Consider the following 23,987-nt stretch of genomic DNA (forward strand, 5'->3'; position numbering starts at 1 on the left):
GTGTGGGCGCCGTTTCCTGGGCGCAGAGGGAGAGCTTGGGGTCGGGGGGAGGTGAGAGCTGAGGGGGCGAATGTCCCTGGCGCGGGCGGGAGAGCGCGCTCTCGGCCCGGCCCGCAACTTGATTCCTAACTCTGACCTGCCGCCCGGCGCGCCTTGGCCTGAGGGTCGGCCGTGTGGGGACCTGGAGCCGCCCTCCTCGCGACCGCTGTCGGAGGAGTCCGGCGCCCACTGTTCCCCTCGCCTCGCCTTTCGCGGCGGAGGGTCGGAGCCTGCTGCCCTCTGCTCACCTTCGGGTGCAGTTGCTCCAGCTCCCTGCCCGCGGAGAGGATCTGCCCGCCCCTCTTCGTCTCTTGTCTGTTTTTATCACTTCTAGGAATTTGTTTGGTGGAGGCTTGGGATGGGCTCTCTTAGCGCTACTTTCACAGTGACTGGGGTGGGGAAGAGTTCCCTCACCTTTTTCAGGTGGCGCGTCAGGCAGCCTGCTTGGTACCTTGAGTCCTGTTTTCCCAAGCCCCCGTCCGTCAGTGTTCGCTTCTTTTAAAATTACCGATAACAGGGTTATAAATCAGTTTTTAGGGGGCTCGGAGAGAGTTTGGGTTGGAAACTGTTAGCTCTTTTTTCCTCCTGGCTTTTGATCTTGATTTAAGCGTTTGCCTCTGAAATTTTGACAACTTCATAAGACGGTCCAAAAGTGAATTTTGGTAGAAAGATTTAAATGCACAGTTGGGATTTTATGGGGGTACGGTGACTTCATTGCAGGTTGTGACTTTTTTTTAAAAATAAGATGTTCTTTTAATTTTTTGACTCTGGGTTTCTGAGCCTTGGTTATTGTCCCCCATTTCTGTTCCAAAAGCAGACTTTTTTTTTTTAATCACCCCTTCCCCTCACCCAGAGAATCCCTTTAAACGCCAAGAAAGCTGTCATAACATTTAGCATTATTTGATCACAAAACTTTTCCAAATGAAATGCTAAAAATTCCTTCAGAAAAAAGCATCCATCTACCCATAGCATTATTTTTTGGGGGGAGGTTATACGTCTTGTCAGTTCTGAAAGTTTGAAGTGACCTCTTATCAAAGGCCACCCTTACGTCTCCTTAAACGACTCTTAGGTAATTCCTAGATGTTTTCATCCGTTCTGATAAATTTGTTGTCAGAGTGTTGATTGTGATGATCTGCAACTAAAATTATTTCATCAGTAAAGATTTCCACACATGTGGCAGCTGCTTGTTGGTGAATTATAAAATTTGAAAAAATTGCAAATTAAATGTGAAAGGCATATTTCTTTTAACTTCTGATTGTAACTGTCTGCCCTCCAGTATACGTTCCTATCTAGACTTTGGTCTGCTTAGCAGATTTCCTCTTTTCACTTGACACTAGGAATGGGAGTAGGATTTCCAGAGCCTAAAAGAGAGTTTGTTTTTTTTTCTATCCCTAGCCTCCTTGTATGAATTTATAAATAAATGGTTTTTTCTATCAATAGTATCAATTTAGCTGGTGCACTTTTTTTTTTTAGTATAAATCACATTTTGTTTCCTAAAATGAAAATAATTTTGTTTTATTCTTTATTTCAGGGATTGACAGATTTTAAAGCCTGCAGGCCAAGTCCTGCCAGTTGCCTCTTTTTGTAAATAAAGATTTGATTAGGCCTGGTGCGATCGCTCACGCCGGTAATCCCAGCACTTTGGGAGGTCGAGGCGGGCAGATAACCTGAGATCAGGAGTTTGAGACCAGCTTGGCCAACATGGTGAAACCCCGTCCCTATTAAAACTACAAAAATTAGCCGGGTGTGGTGGCGCACTCTTGTTATCCCAGCTGCCCGGGAGGCTGAGGCAGGAGAATCGTTTAAACCCGGGAGGTAGAGGTTGCAGTGAGCCAAGATTGCACCATTGCACTCCAGTCTGGGCAACAAGAGCGAAACTCCGTCTTAAAAAAAGAGGAAGAAAAAAGTTTTTATTAGAACATAGCCATATGCAGTCGTTTAGGTATTGTCTGTAGTTTCTTTTGGGGTACAGCAGCAGAGTTGAGTAGTTGTGCCAGAGAGCCATATGGCCTGTAACACCTTATATTTATTTGCTATGTGGACCTTAATATAAAAAGTTTGCCGAGCTCCATTAAAAATGATACATAGTCAATGTTGAAAATTTAAATGAGTCAGAAAATTGTAAAGGAGAAAGTAAAAGTTATTTACAAGTACACCACTTGGGGCTTTTTTTGTGTGATTATAGAATCTGTTGGTGATTATTTTTTATATAAATGAACTCAAATTGATAAATGTTGGTTTGTAATCTGCTTTTTTTTTTTGTTCATTTTGTTTTTTGAGACGGAGTTTCGTTCTTGTTGCCCAGGCTGGAGTGCAATGGCACGATCTTGGCTCACTGCAACCTCCGCCTCCTGGGTTCAAGCGATTCTCCTGCCTCAGCCTCCCTAGTAGCTGGGATTACAGGTGTGCGCCACCAAGCCCGGCCAATTTTTTTTTTTTTTGTATTTTTAGTAGAGACGGGGTTTCACCATGTTGGCCAGGCTGGTCTCGAACTCCTCATGTGATCCACCTGCCTCACCCCTCAAAGTGCTGGGATTACAGGTGTGAGCAATTGTGCCCAGCCCTGTAATCTGCTTTTTAAAGAAGTATTTCATTATTTGTATTTGGATTTTGATTGCTTTTGTATTTTCTGCATTGGAGGTCTTTCTAGAAAGGGGGTTATGAACCGAGTTTTCATGATTAGTCTTACCAGTCAAGATTTAAAAAGAAAATCCAGGAATAATAAATGCTTGGTAATGAAGATGCTGGTTAACATTTATTGAGCACTTACTATGTACTAGACAATTTTCACTACTTTACGTGTATGAAATTATTTAATTGCTGTGGCAGCTCTGTGAGTGTATACTATGATTTCTGTTTTACAGGTGAGGAAACTAAGGCAAGGAGAAAAATTAAGTAACTGTTGGAAGTTTATCAGCTAGCAAGTGGTGGAGCTAGGATTTGATTTCATGCAGTCTGATTTGAGAAACCCAAATTCTTAACAATATGCTACAGAGCCTCTACTTACATTATTGCTCAGTGTAGAAAGTTTAGACAGTCCAGAGATATACTGTCATCCCTTGGTGTCTGTAGGGACTGCTTCTAGGACCTTTGGTGAATATCAAGATGCACAGATGTTCAAATCTCTGATATAAATGGCATAGTATTTGCATATAACCTGTGCATATCCTCCCAAATACTTTATATCATTTCTAGATTACTTATAATACCTAATACAATATAAATGCTATGTAAATAGTTGTTATACTGTATTGTTTAGGTAATGAAGACAAGAAAAAAAAGTCTGCATGTTTCAAATACAGATGCTATATTAAACTTTTTGGATCCAAGCTTGGTTGAATCCACAGACATAAGAGCCCATGGATATGGAGGGCCAACTGTATAGTGTAAAAAAATTCCTTCTTATGCGCTAGTTTCCAGTTTCATCCTTTGTAGGTAACCATGGGCAACAGTTTGATATAGGTCTTTTCACCTCTCTTTGTGTGCATATACAAGTAATTATTTGCAGATTTGTCTGCATATTCAGAATTAAAAAATTACACTTTTTTTTAGCAGCTTTAGATGTACAGAAATTTGAGCCGATAGCACAGAAAGTTCCCATATTCCCTTCCCTCCCCTCGTTTCTCCTATTGCAAATATCTTGCATTAATTTGGCACATTTATTACATTTGATGAGCCCATATCAATATGTTGTTATTTATTGGTCTATAGTTTACATAGGGCTTATTCTTTGTGTTGCAGGTTTTTTTTTTTTTTTTTTTTTAAGATCTCACTCTGTATCTCAGGCTGGAGTGCACCGGTGCCGTCATGGCTCTGCAGCCTCGACCTCCCGGGCTCAAGCGATCCTCCCACCTTAGCCTCCCAAAGTGTTAGGGTTACAGGCATGAGCCACTGCACTTGGCCGAGAGTTATTTTTTACAAAAATGGGATCAAGCCCAGTGGTGGCTTGTGCCTGTAGTTCCAGCTACTTGGGAGGTTGAGGTGGGAGGATTGCTTGAGGCTAGGAGTTTGAGACCAGTCTGGGCAACACAGCATGACTCTGACCAGTCTGGGCAACACAGCATGACTCTGTCTCTTAAAAAAAAAAAAAGTGGGCTGAGGGCGGTGGCTAACGCCTGTAATCCTTGCACTTTGGGAGGCCAAGGCAGGTGGATCACCTGAGGTCAGGAGTTCGGGACCAGCCTGGCCAACATGAATGAAACCCCGTCTCTACCAAAAATATATATATAAAAAAATTATCTGGGTATGGTGGCGCGCGCCTGTAATCCCAACTACTCAAGAGGCTGAGGCAGGAGAATCGCTTGAAACTGGGAGGCGGAGGTTGCAGTGAACCGAGATTGCAACACTGCGCTCCAGCCTGGGCAACAGGAGCAAAACTCCATCTCAAAAAAAAAAAAAAATGACGAAACCCGTCATTCAGCAGTCACTCACCTTTTTTGGTGGTTTTCAGGATATAGTGCTTTTGGACTTTCTAATGTAAACATTCTTGATTTACTAATTTTCAGATTAATGACAATTTATTTTGGGAATGGAAGGCTGGCTTGGATGTTACTTTTTCTCTCTTTTTATTTTTCTATTTTTTTTTTTTTAAGTGTATCTCATAGTGGCAGCAGCTTTTCCCCGAAGGAATGCTTATTTTTTTTGACTGGACATTTTGGCTATACCTAATCATCAGAGTTCTTCTTTTTTCTCTTTATCTCTGGATTTGGAAAATGATTCATTTTGGTTTTCTTCCTCATAAATTCTTTTTGGTCTGTCCAGCCATTGCAGTTGCTAGTCATGTCTCCTTGTCAGACTTTGGCTTTTTATGACGGTCATCAATGTTAGAAAAAATTACTTGCTCCTTATCACTATTTCAATACATTTCCTCCTGGGCTTTCCCTGGGGGCAGCACTGAATTTTTTCCTTAGTTGAGCCATGCAGATTTTCTAGAAGTCATCCTTTAGTTTGGCTTTTCACTCCTCCATGGGTGCTGTTCAGCTTCTAAGAGATTTCTTGCAGTTCCTACTCGTCAACAGATTCACCAGCAGCAGCCTCCTCCTCACTGAGACTGGTGCTTCCCCACCCATCTTTATCATTTTCAGCCTTCTCCTTTTCTTTCTCTTTTCTTTTTTCCTTCTTTTTTTTTTTTGGTTACAGGGTCTTACTCTGTTGCCCAGACTGGAGTGCAGCGGTGCAATCGTAGCTTACTGCAACCTCCGCTTCATGGGCTCAAGTGATCCTCCCACTTCAGCTTCCCAAGTAGCCGGGATTACAGGCATGCACCACCATGCCTGGCTAATGTTTGTATTTTTTGTAGAAACAGGGTTTTGCCATGTTGTCCAGGCTGGTCTTGAACTCCTGGCCTCGAGCGATCCTCCTCCCTCAGCCTCTTGAATAGCTGGATTTAACAGGCAGGAGCCATTGTCCCTGGCCATATTCTTGCACTGTTGATTTTACTGGGGCCTCTGTCAGCTTACCCTGGAATTCTGCATCATCTGAGGATTTGGAAGAACTGAATCACAGTTATAGTAGACAGCATCATATTCTTATCCTTGTGTGTTTTATACTGGGACAGGTCTTGAGGAAGTTCTTCTGTCATGGCTAGGGGACATTGAGCTATTACTTCTTATAGCACTGATTTGGACTGTCATGTCTTCCCTAAAGTTCTTGTCCATAACGTAATGGATGGTCACAGTCATGAGCAATAACTGAGTGATCTCTGGGACTAACAGGTGATGAAATGCATGTTTAGCAAACAGTGATTTCTGTTACTTCTCTGTGGTGCAGCATCAGAAACTTTTGCCCAAAGGCATAGAAGTTAGAGGGCTTATGAATTTCTACCAATCTGGAGATAAGATTTATGAGCATCATGTTAACTCAAACCTCTGCTTAGAGATTTCTAGCTGTGTGCTTCAGGAGTGTTTTGGTAAAACTTTGAGGATCATGAATAAAGCTAATAGCTTAAAAGTTAAACACCGTGAGTTTTTTCTTCTTTTGTTTCTTGGGCACTTTTCATAACCTTTTCAGTGTTTTGTGTTTGGAGCCACTCTTCCCAGTGACATACTGCACTTGTAGGTCTCTTGTCACTTTATCCTCAGATTCTGAGTCTGTCCTATTTGTTTCTCTTCTTCATCTTATCCTAGGAAGAATGTCAAGGTGGCAACCAATATCTCGAAACATGCAGTTGTGATGACATTGACAGTTTTGGCATCAGTCCGGATGTTTCTTGTAGAGTTCAGTCATCACATCCAAAGATATCTTGGCTGCAGTTACATTGCTGTCTCTTAACACGGTGTATATGAAATTCTGCAGTACTATATCCACTTTATTCTTGTGTTTTACAGTTATATTCTTGCTATCAGTCACAACATGAGTATGTAAAGTCTCAAAAGCTTATTATGGCAACTTGGAAGTTCAAAGAAGAGCTCTAGCAAACTTGATGGATGGATATGATACTTCTCAGCAAGATCAAAGCTTTGTAAAATGTTATTAGATGATTTTGATTCAAGACAGTACAGTATAATTGTAGGAAAGTAGATCTTTTAGCTCTTGAGGAAAGTTACTTAGATGTTCTGGGTAACAGTGACCAATCTGTGCCATAAATATCACCAGCTCTGTCAATTCTTTGCCGGGTTTATTGGTTTTAATTTGAGAATCTCCATATTGGATTTGTAGTGCATATAGTACTGCTGTAGAAACCCTTTAATGTCAGCCAGTGGCTCCACTTTATTAGATTCTATAACTGCTGCTTGTTACTGGGCAGCTAGTTTATGCAGGACATGTTGGCTGTAGACTGGATCCACAGTGAGTAGTTCTCAGAGAACCCGTACTGCTGACATTTGCAAACCCATTTCAGCTGTGGTGTGGAGCTGTGGGGTTGTACTTCTGGATGTGACCAGAAACAGTGTTTGGGAGCTCAGCAGGTGGTGCTGTCTTGGCTGATTGTGTGTGTGTGTGTGTGTGTGTGTGTGTGTGTGTATTTTATTTAATTTCTGAGACAGGGTCTTGCTCTGTCACCCAGGCTGGAGTGCCATGGCACAATCACGGCTCACTGCCCTCTCGAACTCAAACAAACAGTCCTCCCAACTGAGACTCCCACGTAGCTGGGACTATAGATGCACGCCAGGCTAATTTTTGCATTTTTAATGGAGACGAGGTTTTGCCATGTTGCCCAGGCCGGCCTTGAACTCCTGGACCCAAGTGATCCTCTTTGCCTTAGCTTCTCAGAGTGCTGGGATTATAGGCATGAGCCACCATGACAGGCCCTGTGTGTGTGTTTTTAAAATTAATATTTGTGGCTTACTTTACAGCTGCATCTACTCTCTTCTTTTTAGTAGTTCTCTAGTGTAGTGTTATTAAATGGATATGCTATAACTTAATACTGCTCTTACTGATGGATATTTAGATTATATAAATGGATTGTAAATTGCCCATACATTTTATGTATATTTATTGCAAGCTAATTCCCCTTTAGTAATTTTGTAATAGTTGAAGAAAACACATTTTTCATTTTGATGTGTGTTATCACACTGCCACCCAGAAAGGTCACAGCAATGTAAACTCTCACCAGAAATGTGGGTGGAGTCTAGCTTCTCTGTGTCATTACAAATTAAAAAAAAAAATCTTCGTTTATCTAATAGGAGGTTAAGCATTTGCAGTATATTCTATCTAACTGGGAGATGTGCTTTGTTTCAATAGCATTCTTTTAAAGTTGATTTACGATTACTTCAGGTGGAGCATACATTCTGTTCCCGGGCCTCCCTTAGGTGGAGCTGCTTCACCTATTTACATTCTCTGCTTGTCTCTTGAAAGCATATGGTTTTGTTATCACTGATCAAAAAGAATCTGGGTGCCTGCCTAATAGACTATATATTTCTTGAGGGTAAGGAACGTGTAACTTTCTTGATAATCTACTGGCAGTTCCGGTATATAGCAGGTGGTAAGTAAATGGTCTTTTAAAAACCTAAATTGGTTCATGAACCAGTAACTGTTGGGGTTACTGCTGAGTGAAGTGCTTTAATTTTGTTAAAAATAATATTTTCAAATTGTGAAATACAAACTTGAAAAACTGCAGTGCATGCTGGGTGCGGTCGCTCAGGCCTGTAATCCCAGCACTTTGGGACGCCAAGGTGGGCGGATCACCTGAGGTTGGGAGTTTGAGACCAGCCTGGCCAACATGGCAAAACCCCCGTCTCTACTGAAAATACTAAAACAAAACAAAACAAAACAAAACAAAAATTAGCCAGGCATCGTGGCCACTGCCTGTAATCCCTGCTACTTGGGAGACCGAGGCAGGATAATCACTTGAACCCGGGAGGCAGAGGTTGCGGTGAGCCGAGATAGCACCATTGCACTCCAGCCTGGGCAACAAGAGCGAAACTCCGTCTTAAAAAGAAAAGAAAAACTTCAGTATAAAATTGTCACTTTGGCATATGTTGTCTCTCATCTTTCAACTCTAAGATAAGTTAAATAGGACGAACTAATATCTTAGGACCTGTTAGGAAATAATTAGCCTATTTTATAAGTACATTTGGTATTTAGAAATTGGAAGTTGAGGAATTTATTAAAAAGGGGATTTGTTTAACATTACTTATGGTTTTGAGTTTTCTGGATTGGAGTATACCATGTGTTAGAAGGGGATATATGTTGGCTAATGATATTATAGATTGGCTTAATTAGACAAGTGTCCAGACAGAAGGAAAAGGGAAGCTAAATTCTGAGAATTGCCAGATTATCTTCAGGCATGGGAAAAATAACTGGAAAAGGACACTTAAGTTTTTTAATGGAAGACTACAACAAAATGATATTTTCTTTATAACTGATCATATTACACATTCTTACTGGATTTATTGAATATAAGAATATTCTTATTTCCACAATGTCTGTGTACTAGAGAACAAAACACAAAGCATGTGGTTTTAAAAGGGGCAAAATTAGTTAGCTTATTACACTTTGGCCATTTAGGCCTTTCTTTTGTATGTTTGTTGTTAGTATATCAGCTGATTATTTTTCATTGACAGCATATTCACTTTAATCTTGTATGTTTTGAAATTAAGTTTAGTGAACATGTATGCCTAGTTGTATCCATATATCCATTCCTTTGGTTAAGGAGGATGTCTTTGTGGTAGGGGTTACATTATGAAAACTTCAGCAGAATGGCACAGAAGGTTGACTTTATTTTCTTGAAATTTATTTTATCCTATTTCTTCCAGAAAGGATATCTGGTAACTTAAAATGAAAGATCTGGAAGTGTAATAAAATATGTGTAAAAACAAGAAATCAGGGAAAGGACAAAGCATATATTCTTTTCCCAAGTGACAGCATAATTCAATGACTAAGAATGAAAATTGGGTTTGAATTTGCTTGGCAGTGAGGGTAAAAATGGAAGTATGGTAAAATACATAGCACTAAACTAAAAGGAGGAACAAGACCAATTTTTCAGGGGTGAAATCCTCTCTTCTCAGATTTTTAAGAAACTATTTAAACTGGACATTATATAAAAGCTGTTTTGTTGTTGTTAGTGGCCCTAGATTTAAAAAAAAAAAAGGTGAGGGCTAAGCATTAAGATTTCAAGCCAATGAAATACATTTTAGGTGTTGATTTGAATTTAGGCTGCAGATGTATGTTTTATTTGGCCAATATATTTTTTTTTCCTTAAAATATTTCAAACATACATGAGACTACAGAGACCAATATAATTAACATTCATATATTAACCATACAGCTGTAGCATATCTTAGCATGTTCCCATATTTCTCATTTTTTTGAGGAAAAAAAATCATGTACAGTTGAAGCAACTTCTTGGATTACAGTTTACTTTCTTCCCAGAAGTTAACTATTATTCTGAGTATGGTGTTGATAATTTTTTTTTTTTTTTTTTTTTGGAAACAGGGTCTCACTCTGTCACCCAGGCTAGAGTACAGGGGTATGATCACGGCTCACTGCAGCCCATCTCCTTTGCTTGAGCAGTCCTCCCACTTCAGCCTTCCAAGTAGCTGGGAACTCAGGTTTACACCACTGTGCCCAGCTAATATTTGTATATTTCGTAGAGATTGGGTTTCACCTGTTGCCCAGGCTGGTCTCCTGTGCTCAAGCAGTCCATCCACCTCGGCCTCCCAAAAGTGCTGGGATTACAGGTGTGAGCCACCACTCCTGGCCTGATCATTTTTAATGCATGTTTTTATGTAATTACTACATGGGTATGTATTCACAAATCATAGTATTGCTTTGCATATTTTCAGATTTGATGTAAATGATATATTCTGCCTATTCTATAATTTGTCTTTCATGAAAATTTTTTTGATTTATATGAAACCGCTGATACGTTACCATTTTGACCTACAAAAATGACAGTTTCATATGGCCCACACTAATAGTCATTACTTTTATCTGCTGTAAAATTATTTTCTATTATATGAATATAGCCAGATAAAATTTATTTATTCTCATGTTGATAGGCATTTAGATCGTTTCCAGGTTTTCATGTATTAAAAATAATGTTACATTGAACATTCCTTATTAGGAACCATTGTGCTTACATTTAAGATTTTTGGCAAGTTTTAAAAAACTGCATGTTGTGGCCGGGCACTGTGGCTTGAGCCTGTAATATCAGCACTTTGGGAGGCTGAGGTGGGCAGGTCACCTGAGGTCAGGAGTTTGAGACCAGCCTGACCAACATGGTGAAACTCCATCTCTCCTAAAAATACAAACATTAGCTGGGTGGGGTGGCGCGTGCCTGTAATCCCAGCTACTCAGGAGGCTGAGGCAGGAGAATCACTTGAACCTGGGAGGCAGAGGTTGCAGTGAGCCGAGATCACGCCATTGCACTCCAGCTTGGGTGACGAGCGAAACTCCATCTTAAAAAACAAATGAACAAACAGAAAAAAACCCCACATGTCGCGACTCCCTAATGGATTACGAAATCAATTCAGGAATTAGAAAAATATCAGGTTGTATTGCAAACAATAAGGATAAAATGTTTTGTGAAATTTTTATTTCTGTGTGTATGTATGTGGTTATTAAGTTTGAAATGAAGCCCTCTATGGTGAATTACCCAGAAGTGCAATTACTGGGCTGAAGATTTTGGAGGTTATGGGAATTTTTTTAGCTGTATTGGATATTGTCAAATTTGCTGTCACTTTGCATATTTTAGCACTAGAGTATGAGAATTTGCCATCTTCCGATTGTTATGATTAATGGCATTGTCAGATTTTTTACATGTTTACAAATCAGATGAGTGTGAAATGTTACCACATTGTCTTAATTTTTATTTTTGATTATGGGGTTGAGTATGTTTTCAAATGTTAGATGACTATTCAAGTGTTTGTTTCTTGAATTGGCTGTTCTTTTCCTTCCACAGCCATTTGGGTGGTCTTTCTAAATTGATTTTAGAAAGTTTTAAGTTCATTACATACTTTGATTATGTTTGTTAAGTGAATTGCAACTGTCTTTTCTCAGTCTATGTGGCTTATCTCTTAACTTTATATGGTTTGTTTTGTTAAATAGAAATGATTATTATAAAATATATCACTATTTTCTTGTTTGTGTTTTATTTAAGAAACCTGGGGTGATCACTCTGTGGTTCTCCTCATGCACATTAATAAATTTGTTACTTCATTTCTTCAGTTGATCTCCCTTTTGTGAGGTGGTTTTTAAGTGAATCATTAAAGAGCAAAGGAGAAGTTTTCCCGTGGCTCCCATGCTGCTATTCAAAACTTCCTGGGTTAGTAAGCCTTCTTGTGAATTGTCTTTAAAATGTTTATTAAAAACTCTTAGGAACTCTCATATAAAGTCTTAAATTTATGTACAAAGATGCTCTCTGACATTGCTTGACTAGTGAAGAAAGTTAAAACAATCTAAATGTTAAAAATATATGTATCCAGACTTCAGAATTTTTTTGTAGACATTAAGAGAATAAGCTAGAGCTATACGTTGTGACACGAAAATGCCTACTATATACTAGTTAAGTTTTTTAAAAAGTATATTGCAGAGAAAATAATGCACAGTATAATCTTACAGTGCAAAATTTTTGCAGGCACATATGTATATGATATATGCAATCTATATATGCATATAGAAGGGTCTGAAAATATATAATAGTTGCCACTGGAGTGGTATGTGTGTTTGTGTTGCTTTAATTTTTTTCAGTACACATTTAAACAGAAGTAAAAAACAATTTAAAAGAAATTTGGCTGGGTGTGGTGGCTCATGGCTGTAATCTCTGGGAAGCTGAGATAGGAAGTTTGCTTGAGCCCAAGGGTTCGAGACCAACCTGGGCAACAGAGTGAGACCTGTCTCTACAAAAAACTTAAAAAATTAGCCAAGTGTGGTAGTGTGTGCTGGGACTGAGGTGGGAGGATAGCTCGAACCTGGGAGGTCAAGGCTGCAGTGAGCTGTGATTGAGCCACTGCACTGCAGTCTGGGTGACAGAGTGAGACTTTGTCTCACGAATAAATAAATAAATAAATGGGAGAATCTTAATAACCTTGGAGTATGGAATAGATTTGTTTGTTTTTTTGTTTGCGACAGGGCTCAAGTAATCCTACCACCTCAGTCTCTCTAGTAGCTAAGACTAGAGGCATGTGCCACCACACGATTAATTTAATTTAGTTTTGTGAGGACAGGATCTCACTATGTTGCCCAGGCTGGTCTCAAACTCCTGGCCTGACTGATCCTCCTGCCTCAGCCTCCCAAAGTGCTGGGATTACAGATGTGAACCGCTATGCCCCCACCATTTTTTTTTTTTTTTTTTGGGGGGGGTTCTTGGTTCTACCTGGAATTTTTTTTTTTTTTTTTTTTTTGGTGTATGATGTGAGGCAGGGATCAAATTTAATTTTATTATATATATACCCAATAACCATATTACTGTTAACAGAGTGTTTTGAATTTTTGAGTTATAATTTTTAAAAGCAGCTCATGGTTTCTTGTTAAGCACAATTACAGTCTTTTTGTCCTTCACCAGGCTGCTTCATATATTCAAGTTTGTGATCTCTGTGACCAGAGTGATATGATTGGTGGATTACTTGATCCAGAAATAGAACCTAGAAGAGTAGATACAGAGTATATTTTGTAGGTCTCACTCAAATGTCATTTCTCTTACTATTTAAATGGAAATTAGATTGCACTTTCTTTCTTCTCTAATAAACTTGCTTTCACTTAAAAAAGAAATTGGATTGCAGACAATTTGAGGATATACATTAATGAGGAAACAGATTGCTAGTTTTTTGCATTGCTGGCTACAGACCTTGGAAACTAGAGAAGCACGTGGTTGATTGATTGATATCTTGTTCTAAAACTTGAGCATACTTAAATGTATTTGGTCATCCAGCTATTATCACATATATATTCTAATGTTTGAGACTTTTAATTTTGACTTTAGGGTACATGTATCAGTACAGTTGTCTTAACTTTCTAAGGTGTTTGATATAAAACACTGTAAGTCACTTAGTTTAAGTATGAAGACTATTTTTGTTTCCTCTTAAGAGAGTTTTTATTACACTTTTAGTCTAAGAAGTGTTGCTGCTGAGGCCTTCAGATGTATATTCTAAATTTTTCTTTTTTCTTTTTATTCCTTTTCTTTCTCATACTGGTGGTCAGAAGAAGGCCTTATGATTTAGTAGAATTGAGCAATATTGATAAAGATTGTAGATACAAGTTTATTTTTAGATTTCTTAGACTTGTAAAATTGAGAAAGATAACTGACCACTTCCTTGAATTTTCCATTTGCAGCATTATAAAGCAAAACAAACAAACAAAAAGACAAAACAGACTTGTGCTCTGGAGGGTAATATGTGAGATGAGATAGAGCCCCGAATGATTGTTATTTAATAATGGGAGAAAGGTGTTTTATGACTTCAAAGTAGGGTTTTGATTTCGCCTGAAAGGTTAACTGTACAGGCCACATGTTTTATCTGAACAGATTTTATTTTTGAAGTAGTTTAAACAGTGGGTTATGTGGTATTATAGTACAGATGATTTATGGAAGGAAGTCTTTACATATTTGATGTATTTTGGCACAAAATTTATAATCCTAGATTTTTCAGGATTTCCCTGACTATAATATTTAGAACTGTTGTTCCTTGTATTAGCATTTTTATGTACAGATGAGCATCTCTAATCCAAAAATCTGAAATCTAAAATGCTCCCAAACCTGAAACTTTTCGACGCCACAAGTGGAAAATTCCACACCTGACTTCCAGTGACAAGTTGCAGTCAGAACTTTGTTTCATGCACACAATTACAAAACATTGTATAAAATTACCTTCAGGCTATGGAACAAATGCATTTTGTGTTTAGACTTGGGTTATATCCCCAAGATATTTTATTATGTATATACAAATATTCCAAAATCTGAAAAAATTCCAAATCCAAAACACTTCTGGGTACTAATCTTTGTTTCAAAAACAATAGTCATTATTATAGATCTTGGGAAATGAGGATAACTGTTGTAATATGGCTGTAAAAGAGTTGTAGAAAGACTTTTCTCCTTTAAAGACATTGTGTTTGTAGCTTTGACCACTACCAGTGGCTATAATGCATTGTTTGTGCCTTTATTGAAGTCCTATAAGATGGTGATAAAAGCATGGACTTTGAAGTCAGATAGATAAAGATTTGAATTCAGGGTCTTCCACTTAAGTTTGTGTTTTGATGAATTGCTTGATCTCCGTGAACCTCAGTTTCTTCATCTATAAAATGGGACCCCACTTCATAAGGATTGTTGGAGATGATAGGTGAAGGGTCAACTACTGGGCCTTGTTCAAAGTTGTCTTCAGTAGTGAAGTAACAATTCACCTTCTCCTACAGAGAGATAACATCATGATGTGGGAAGAAGGGAACTACTTACTTTTGTGGGAGGCAGTGTTGTATAATAGGCCATTTGTTGCTTCTCTGTTTTGTACGTTGTGTAACCTTAGGGAGATTATCCAGAAAGTTTTACCCTCGGTCTTCTCATTGGTAAGTAGAGATAATGTTACCTATGTAACAGCAGAGTTTTAAAGCTAAATGAGAGTATTTATAAAAGCTCACCTTATCTGGCACATGGTAACATGGTAACTTCTATTAATAAAATTTTATGGTAATAAGCAATAATATTATGCTTCTGAAGTAGGTCACAAGAAGGGCTTTTGGTTGGAGAAACCAGAATTGTTATGAATTAGTCCGTGTTTACTTTGAGGGAGTAAAGACTAGGGAGTATTCATTGAAGGAAGACTGTTTAGGAGGCTACTATTACTTGGCTAAAATACAAATAATGTGACTCAATAGTTTCTCAAAATTTTGTGTAATCTAGGCTTATGTAAATAAACTTTACTGTTTTATTAGGATTTAAAATCAACTTTATTGAAGTATAATTTAAACAATGAAATATACTCATTTTAGGGGTGCAGTTAGATGACTTTTGATAACGTACATACCCACCCAGATAACCATCACCCTAATCAAGGTAATGGAATTTCTGTTATCTCCAAAACCTTCCTCGTGTCCCTCACAGTCAGTGCGCCACACCCCTCCCCTCCTCTGATTCAAGGAAACCACTGATTTGCATACATTCATTTTGTCTCTTAGAATTTCATGTAAGTGGGCTGGGCAAGGTGGCTCATGCCCATATTTCCATCACTTTGAGAGGCTGAGGTGGGAGGATCTTTTGAGCCAGGAGTTCAAGGCTGCAGTGGGCCAGGATCACACCACTGCAGTCCAGCTTAGTGACAGTGTGAGACCCGGTCTCAAGAAAAAAACTTCGTGTGTGTAAATGGAATCATATGTACGTATTCTTTAATGCCTGGCTGCTTTCACTCCGCATGTTTTTGAGAGTCCTCCATGTTGCTTTGTGTTCCAGTAGTTTGTTGCCTTTTATTGCTGAGTAGTATTCACTGTGGTATGGCTATACCACAATTTATTTCTTCATTCACCTGATATTTGGGTTTCCAGTTTTTGGCTATTATGATTAAAGTGGCAATGAACATTGATGTACAAGTCTTTTTGTGGACTTAAGTTTTTATTTCTCTTGGGCAAATAGGAGTAGAATAGCTGAGTCATATGGTGTATATTTTGCAGTTTCTTAATAAGTTAAACAGTTTTTCAAACTGATTGTGCCATTTTATCTTTCTGTAATCTCATTTACATTATATGCTGTGTTTTTAATTTTAACTTTTTTTTTAGTGTGAATTGATATCTTATTGCGGTTTTTATTTACATTTTTCTTTTTAAAAGTTTTGTTTTTTGTTGTGAGACAGGGTCTTGTCTGTTGTCCAGGTTGATGTGATCCTGGCTCACTGCAGCCTTGACTTCCCAGGCTCAAGGAATCTTTCCACCCCAGCCTTCCAAGTAGCTGGGACTACAGGTGCATGCCACTACATCCAGCTAATTTTATTTTGTAAAAATTTTTATGTAGAGACGAGATCTTGCTGTGTGCCCAGGCTGGTCTTTAACTCTGGGGCTCAAGTGATCTTCCCGCCTCAGTCTCCCAAAGTGCTGGGATTATAGGTGTCAGCCACCATGCCTTGCCTTATTTGCATTTTTCTGATAGCAAATGATGTTGAACACTTCTTCAGGTGTTCATTGGCCATTTGTATATCCTTTTATTAGATGAGGTGTCTAATTCTTAATTCATTTTTAAAAAAGCTTTTAAAAATTACTGAGTTACAAGTTCTTTATATATTGTGGATACAAGTACTTTGTCAGCTGTGTGAATTTTGAATATACAGTCAGCGCTCCTTGTCTGAGGGTTCCACATCCACAGATTTAACGAATCTAAGATGGAAAATGTTTGGTAAAAAAACAACAATATGCGAATAAAAAATAATACAAATAAAAAATACAGTATAACAGCTATTTATATAGCATTTAATCATATTAGGTATTATAAATAATCTAGAGATTGATTTAAAGTATAAGGAAGATGTGCATATGCAAATATGGGTTTTTTTTTTTTTTTTTTAAATAAGGGACTTGAGCATCCTCGAATTTTGGTGTTCAGTTTTGGGTGGATTAGGAGGGTAGAGAGGGGTTCTTGAAACCAGTCCACCAGGGATACCGAGAGATGACTATATTCTTTTGTTCTGTGGCTTGCCTTTCATTTTCTTAACAGTCTTTGGAAGAGCAGATGTTTCTTAATTTTGTTGAGTCCAGTTTATCACTTTTTACTTATGGTTAGTGCTTTTTGTGTCTTAAGAAGTATTTAGCTACACCAAGGTTGTAAAGATTTTCACCTGTGTTTATTTTGGAAGCCTTACAGTTTTAGACATTACATTTAAGCCTATGATCTATTTCAAGTTAATTTTTGTGTAGGATGTGAGGTAAAAGTTCAGGTTCTTCTCTCCCATATGAATATCCAGTTGTTAAAGCACCATTTGGTAAAAAGACTATCCTTTCCTCATTTAATTACTTTGACCTTTGTTGAAAATCAGTTGTCCATAAATGAGTGGGTCTTTTTATTATTGCATTGATCTGTATACCTATACTTTTTTTTTTTTTGAGACAGAGTCTTGTTCTGTCATCCAGGCTGGAGTGCAATGGCACAGTCTTGGGTCACTGCAACATCCGCCTCCCAGGTTCAAGCGATTCTCCTGCCTCAGCCTCCCGAGTAGCTGGGATTACAGGCGTGCACCACCACGCCTGGCTAATTTTTGTATTTTTAGTAGAGATGGGGTTTCACCATGGTGGCCAGGCTGGTCTCGAACTCCTGACTTCAGGTGATCCACCTGCCTATACCTCCCAAAGTGCTGGATTACATGTGTGAGCCACTGTGCCTGGCCCTGCATATCTATACTTATGCCAGTACTACACTTGATTACTGTAGCTTTATGGTAAATTTTGGTTACTCTAGATTCTTTGCATTTCCATAAATTTTGGTATTAATAGTGTCAGTTTCTATCAAAAAGCCTGCTGGAATTTCAGTTTGTGTTGTATTAAATATACAGATCATTTGGGAGAGAATTGTTGTTTAAAAAATATTGAGTCTTCTGGTCCTTGAAAATGGTGTATCTTATAATATTTTTAAGGTTCTTTAGTTTCTCTCAGCAGTGTTTTGTAGTTTTTAGTGTAGGAAGTGTTGGACATCTTTTATTGGATTTATTCCTAATTATTTTAAGTGCTTACATGGGAATTTTTTTAAAGTTTCATTTTTTCCAATTTGGTGCTAGTATGTAGATTACAATTGATTGGTGGTCTGTCTAGCATGTAGAAATTCCTTAATAAGTAGTCAGATGGAATTTAATTTGTTCTCATCTAACTTTCTGGAGAAAATAATCATCTAAAAGAAAAAAGATTATCTCTGGATTTGAATGGGTTTTAAATTTGTATGACTATGTGGCTTATTTTAATTTCTCTGAATTTGTAACGTAGAAGTACATTTGGATTTTATGGTATAATATACGATATTGGATTTAAGTGGAGACATGTAGAGATCATTCAACAGATGAGAGGATATAGCTATAGAAAAGCAGAGTTGAAAATTTTTAGATGGTAAAATATTCAATATTTATATTAAATATAATATTTTAAAGTAGAAAGTGCTTGAGTAGTATGATTAAAAAGAGGAAACTTGTTTTCATTTGAATACATTTTAGCCTACAAGAATGTCTGTTACTGGCTTAAGTATTTTTGTTTGTATATACGGTCAGATGATTTACCATTTCCCAGCCAAACCTGATTTGTTGGCCCAGTACAACTCTCTTCTCTCTTTTAAGCTGTGTCCTTGATAGTATTTCTGTTCATCCTGCCTAGAAGATTGTGTTCTCACACAGTTTTCTGTTGTTGGTTCTAAAACATGGTGTAAATGAGAGGATTGTAAAATGCACCAATCAGCACTCTGTAAAAATGCACCAGTCAGTGCTCTGTGGCTAGCTAGAGGTTTGTAAAATGGACCAGTCAGCACCCTGTAAAATGGACCAATCAGCACCCTGTAAAATGGACCAATCAGCAGGATATGGGCGGGGATAAAGGAATAAAAGCTGGGCACCCCAGCCATCAGCTGCAACCCAGTCAGGTCCCCTTCCATGCTGTGGAAGCTTTTTTCTTTCGCTCTTCACAATAAATCTTGCTGCTGCTCACTCTTTGGGTCCGTGCCACCTTTAAGAGCTGTAACACTCACCGTGAAGGTCTGCGGCTTCATTCTTGAAGTTAGCGAGACCACGAACCCACCGGAAGGAACCAACTCTGGACACATCTTGGTGACCCAGACGGGACCATTGGACCCCTTTCGCTTGCTTTTCTGTCCTATTTTTCCTTAGAATTCAGGGGCTAAACACCAGGGCACCTGTCGGCCAGTTAAAAGCAACTAGCGCGGCCGCCGGACTAAAGACATGGGTGTTAGGCTTTCTGGGAAAGGGCTCTTTAACAACCCCCGACTCTTCAGAGTTGGGAGCGTTGGTTTGCCTGGAACCAGCTTCCTCTTTGCCTGTACTTCTGGGCTGAGCCGAGGGTTGACAAGAGGGGAAAGCCATTCAGCTGCGGGGTCCCAACAAAAAGTTGGTTGACCCTGTAGCCATGAGGGGAACTCTGTAGGTCAGCCAGAGGTTCAGTGGGTCGGTCCAGGGGTCCTTGGTAGAAGTTGTTAGTTGAACTCATTTGGGGTTCCATTTGTAAGACCATCTATAGCTTGATGGCATCGATCCTGGAGGAAACAAATTTGACAAGGAGTTTAAAAATACGGGCCTGAAGGCGAGTAATAGCAAGATGGCTGTTACGGGACCTAGAAAGGGGAGAAGCCACGTTGCCCAGCTCCAGAGGTTGGTGTAAGAGTTTGAAAGGCGTTGTCTGATTTCAGAAGCCTTTTCCTGTAAACGCCAGGTGGCGTCTTGTACTATCCCTCACTGGTTAGTGTAAAAGCAACTCTCTTCCCCTAAGAAGGTGCATAGTCCTCCTTTCTCAGCAGTGAGGAAGTCTAGGCCTTGGCGGTTTTGGAGAGTCACTGCTGCCAAAGAGTCTATCTGGGATTGTAGAGGGAGGATAGATTTTGTTATTTCTTGCAAACTGTCTGAGAAATCCTTTGAGAGTGTGTGGTAGTAGGATAATGAAGTAGATAAATCTGCTATTCCAATTCCTGTAGCAGTGGCCATTCCTAACCCTATATGTAGGGGTATTAGTTGTATGGCCCTGCGCTGATGGACTTGAGCTTTGAAAGGGCACTGATAGAGTCTGATTTCCTGGGGCAATGTTAATGTTGGGACTTAGGAAGACTAAGGTGCAGGTGCCTGTCCAGTTGGTGGGGCGGCAGATACAGGTTGAAGTTCCACTTAAGAAGAATATGCCTTGGCTGGGTAGACAGAAATTTACCCTGGCTTTTAAAGGAATAGGGTACACTGTTTTTTCTTTACTACTTCTATCTCTGTGTCTCTCTTTGTCTCTTCCTCTCTCTCTCTCTTTCTGACTTCTGTCTCTTCCTCTCTCTGTTTCTCTCTTTCTGACTCCCTCTTTGTCTGTCTCTTCCCCTCTCTCTCTTTCCTCTCTGCTGGTCTTTCCCTGCCTCTGCCAGCTGCTTATGCTGCTGTTCTCCCCTCTCCTTTCAGCAGTGTAAGACTGCCACCTCCTTGGGTTTTTGCACTGTGTGCAATAACTCCATGATTTCCTTGTGGTATTTAATGGGGTTCACCCAGAGGTTAGGAGCTCGCTTTCTTTCCATATTGCATCATGGGCATGAAGGATTAGATAAGCATACTTGTTATCTATACACATTTATTCTTTTTCCCTTTCCCAGTTCTAAGGCTCAGCTAAGTGCCACTAGTTCTGCTATCTGGCCGCTGGTCCCTGGGGGAAGAAGCTTACTTTCAAGTACTGTTACATCACTAACTATGGCATAACCTGCCCTTTCTATCCCATTCTTCACAGATGAACTGCCATCAGTGTATAGGTTAAGGTCAGGATTAGCTAAGGGGACTTCTAAGAGATCCTCTTGGGTGGCATAAGTCTGGACTGTAATTTGTTGGCAGTCATGCTCGATTGGTTCCCCATCCTCTGGGAGAAAAGTGGCAGGGTTGAGAGCCGCACAGATGCATATTTGAAGCATCGGTCCCTCAAGGAGTAGCGCCTGGTATCCAAGCAGGCGGTTGTCTGATAACCATAAACTTCCCTTGGCACCTAGTGTGCCATTTACATCATGAGTAGTCCAGACAGTGAGATCCTTTCCTAGTATTATTTTGATAGCCTCTGATACTAAGACGGCCACTGCTGCAACTACACATAAACAGTGAGGCTAGCCTTTTGCCACTGGTTGTGGGGTTGTCCCGCGAGTCTGAGTAAGGACTTCAAGAGCTATTCCTGCTCTCTCTCTGACGTATAAAGAGAAGTTTCGTCTTGTGGGGAGGCTTAAGGCTGGAGCTTGTACTAGGGCCTGCTTTAAGGATTTGAAGGCTGTTTCTGCCTCTGGTTCCCATTCTACTAGATGAGTATTTGCCCTCTGGGTCTCCTCTATTAGAGTATAGAGTGGCCTGGCCATCTTGCTGTATCCAGGGATCTGTAGTCGGCAAAAGCTGGTGATTCCAAGGAACCCCCGCAACTGTTTTAATGTCTTAGGGTGAGGATAAGCCAGTATAGGCTGTATTCGTTTCTTGCTGAGGGCCCTGGTTCCTCTGGCTAAGATTAGGCCTAGATATTTGACTTGTTATAGGCAGAGCTGGGCCTTCGATTTAGATGCCTTGTACCCTTGATTAGCTAGAAAGTTCAAGAGATCTCGAGTGGCTTGCTGGCATGAGGCTTCCGAACTGGCAGCCAAAAGTAAATCATCCACAAACTGAAGGACCAGAGTGCCCAGACTTGAGAAGTGGCCTAGATCTTGGGCCAGTGCCTGACCAAACAGATGAGGGCTATCCCTGAACCTTTGGAGCAAGACCGTCCACGTAAGTTGGGACGTGTGATCTGTAGGATCCTCAAAGGCAAAGAGAAACTGGGAGTCAGAGTGCAGGGGAATACAGAAGAAGGCATCCTTGAGGTCCAGAACCGTGAACGATTCTGCTTCCTTTGGTATTTGAGAGAGCAGGGTATAGGGCTTGGGTACAACTGGATATAGAGGAATTACTGCTTCATTGATGAGTCTAAGATCTTGCACTAGTCTCCACTGACTGGTTTTTGTACTCCTAGAATTGGGGTGTTGCAGGGACTGCTGCATTTTCTTACTAGGCCTTGAGCTTTTAAATGTCTAACAATATCCTGTAATCCTTTATGAGCTTCAGGCCTTGTGGGATATTGCCTTTGATAAGAAAAAGTGGTGGGATCTTTTAGCCTTATTTGGAGTGGGTGGGCATATTTTGCCCTTCTGAATTGTCCTTCCAATGCCCAGGCTTCAGGGTTGATTCCCTCCTCAAGTAGGGGACAACAAATTGGTAACTTGTTCCCAATATTTATGTAGATAATAGCTCCAGCTTTGGTAATATGTCCCTCCCTAATAAGGGTATGGGACTTTCAGGCATAACAAGAAAGGCATGTGAAAAGAGCAAAGTCTCCCAATTACCACTGAGAAGGTGGGAGAAATACCTGGTTACAGACTGTCCCAGGATTCCTCGGATGGTAATGGACCTTGAAGACAGCTGTCTGGGACAGGAGATTAACACTGAGCCTCGGATGGTAACGGACCTTGAGGACAGCCGTCTGGGACAGGAGATTAACACTGATAAAACTGTACCGGTGTCCAGGAGGAAGTCAATTTCCTGGCCCTCAATGGTTAAACATACCCGGGGTTCAGTGAGGGTGATGACATGAGCTGGCGCTTGCCCTGGGCACCCTCAGTCCTGTTGGATCATCTGGTTGGGGGCTTCTGGCCCAGAGAACCTTTGTCCTTTGGGGCAGTGCACCTTCCAGTGATTGCCTTGGCATAGTGGACATGGGCGAGGGGGCAGCTTGTTTCTCGTTGGACAATCTTTTTTAAAGTGTCCTTGCAAACCAAATTGATAACAAGCCTTACCGGGTGATTGGCCTGCTCCATTTTCTGTCCTCTCTGAACCACCAAGGTCTGTTTGTCTGAGGGCCATGACTAAGGCTGTAGCCTTTCTCTTATCTCACTTTACCTTTTCAGCCTGTTCTTCTCGGTCCCTACTGTAGAACACGGAGGTTGCCAGGTTTAATAATGCATCCAAATTTTGTTCAGGGGCCAGGGCTAGCTTTTGGAGCTTTATCCTGATACCTGCAGCTGACTGGGTAATAAACTTATCTTTTAGGATCAATTGACCCTCGAGTGAGTCGGGTAACAGGGAAGTATATTTTCTTAAGGCCTCCTGTAGCCGCTCGAGGAAGGCAGTAGGATTTTCTTCCTTTCCCTGAGTTATGGTGGACATCACTGAATAATTCATGGGCTTTTTCCTAATTCTCCTTACTCCTTCTAGGACACAGTTAACAGATGTTCACGACTGCAGTCCCCATGATCTGAGTCGAGGACCCGGTGGGGATCCACACTGAGAATGGCTTGCTGACCAGTAGGGAATTTGTCCGTTTCTTCGACTGTCATTCTGTGATTTACCTGACTGAGATGCCAGGTATCTCCAAACTCTTGGGCTGCAACTAAAGCTGCATTCTTTTCATTAAAGGCCAGGGTTTGATCTAACAATAGCATGACGTCTCTCCAAGTGAGGTTGAAGGTTTGCCCTAGACCCTATAGGACATCTATATACCTGTCAGGATCATCTGAAAACTTCCCCAGGTCTACCGTCATCTGCTTTAAGTCAGAGAGAGAGAGAGAGAGGGACATGTACCTGGGTTGGGCCAAATTCCCCTCTCCCTACAGCTTGAAGGGGACATAACCGATAGCCTGGGAGTTTTTGTGGTCCTTTGGAGATTTCTTTTGTTTGTTTCCTTCTGGGTGGTGGAGATTAGAGGAGGCTTATCATTAATAGGAAGGGGAGCTGTAGGAAGGGAAGGCTAGGATATGGGGGTAAGCTGAGAGGTCCTCCTCCTCAACATTGCAAGCTTTGCATAGTTGTGGATTATCCTTCAGCGAAAAGAAAGCTTGGACATAAGGTATTTCACTCCATTTGTCTTCCCTC

At 40.2% G+C, this 23,987-nt stretch overlaps 1 protein-coding gene and 1 pseudogene across 10 annotated transcripts in view; one reads left to right on the plus strand and one right to left on the minus strand.

The window, feature by feature from the left end:
• On the minus strand, positions 1–23,452 carry LOC103786390 (protein SDA1 homolog; annotated as a pseudogene).
• The window catches only part of ADIPOR2 (adiponectin receptor 2), a 129,679-nt gene that overhangs the window by 29,144 nt on the left and 76,548 nt on the right, over positions 1–23,987 (plus strand). For 2 of the 10 annotated variants that reach the window (XM_055095243.2, XM_055095244.2), the window contains exon 2: positions 11,647–11,743. The exons of the other annotated variants lie outside the window; for them this stretch is intronic. The gene's annotated coding sequence lies outside the window, so the exon portion shown is untranslated. The remainder of the gene's footprint in view (positions 1–11,646; positions 11,744–23,987) is intronic. 10 annotated transcript variants of the gene reach the window in all.

Source organism: Pan paniscus, chromosome 10, assembly GCF_029289425.2.
Source record: "Pan paniscus chromosome 10, NHGRI_mPanPan1-v2.0_pri, whole genome shotgun sequence".
In the NCBI taxonomy this organism is placed as follows: Eukaryota; Metazoa; Chordata; class Mammalia; order Primates; family Hominidae; genus Pan; species Pan paniscus.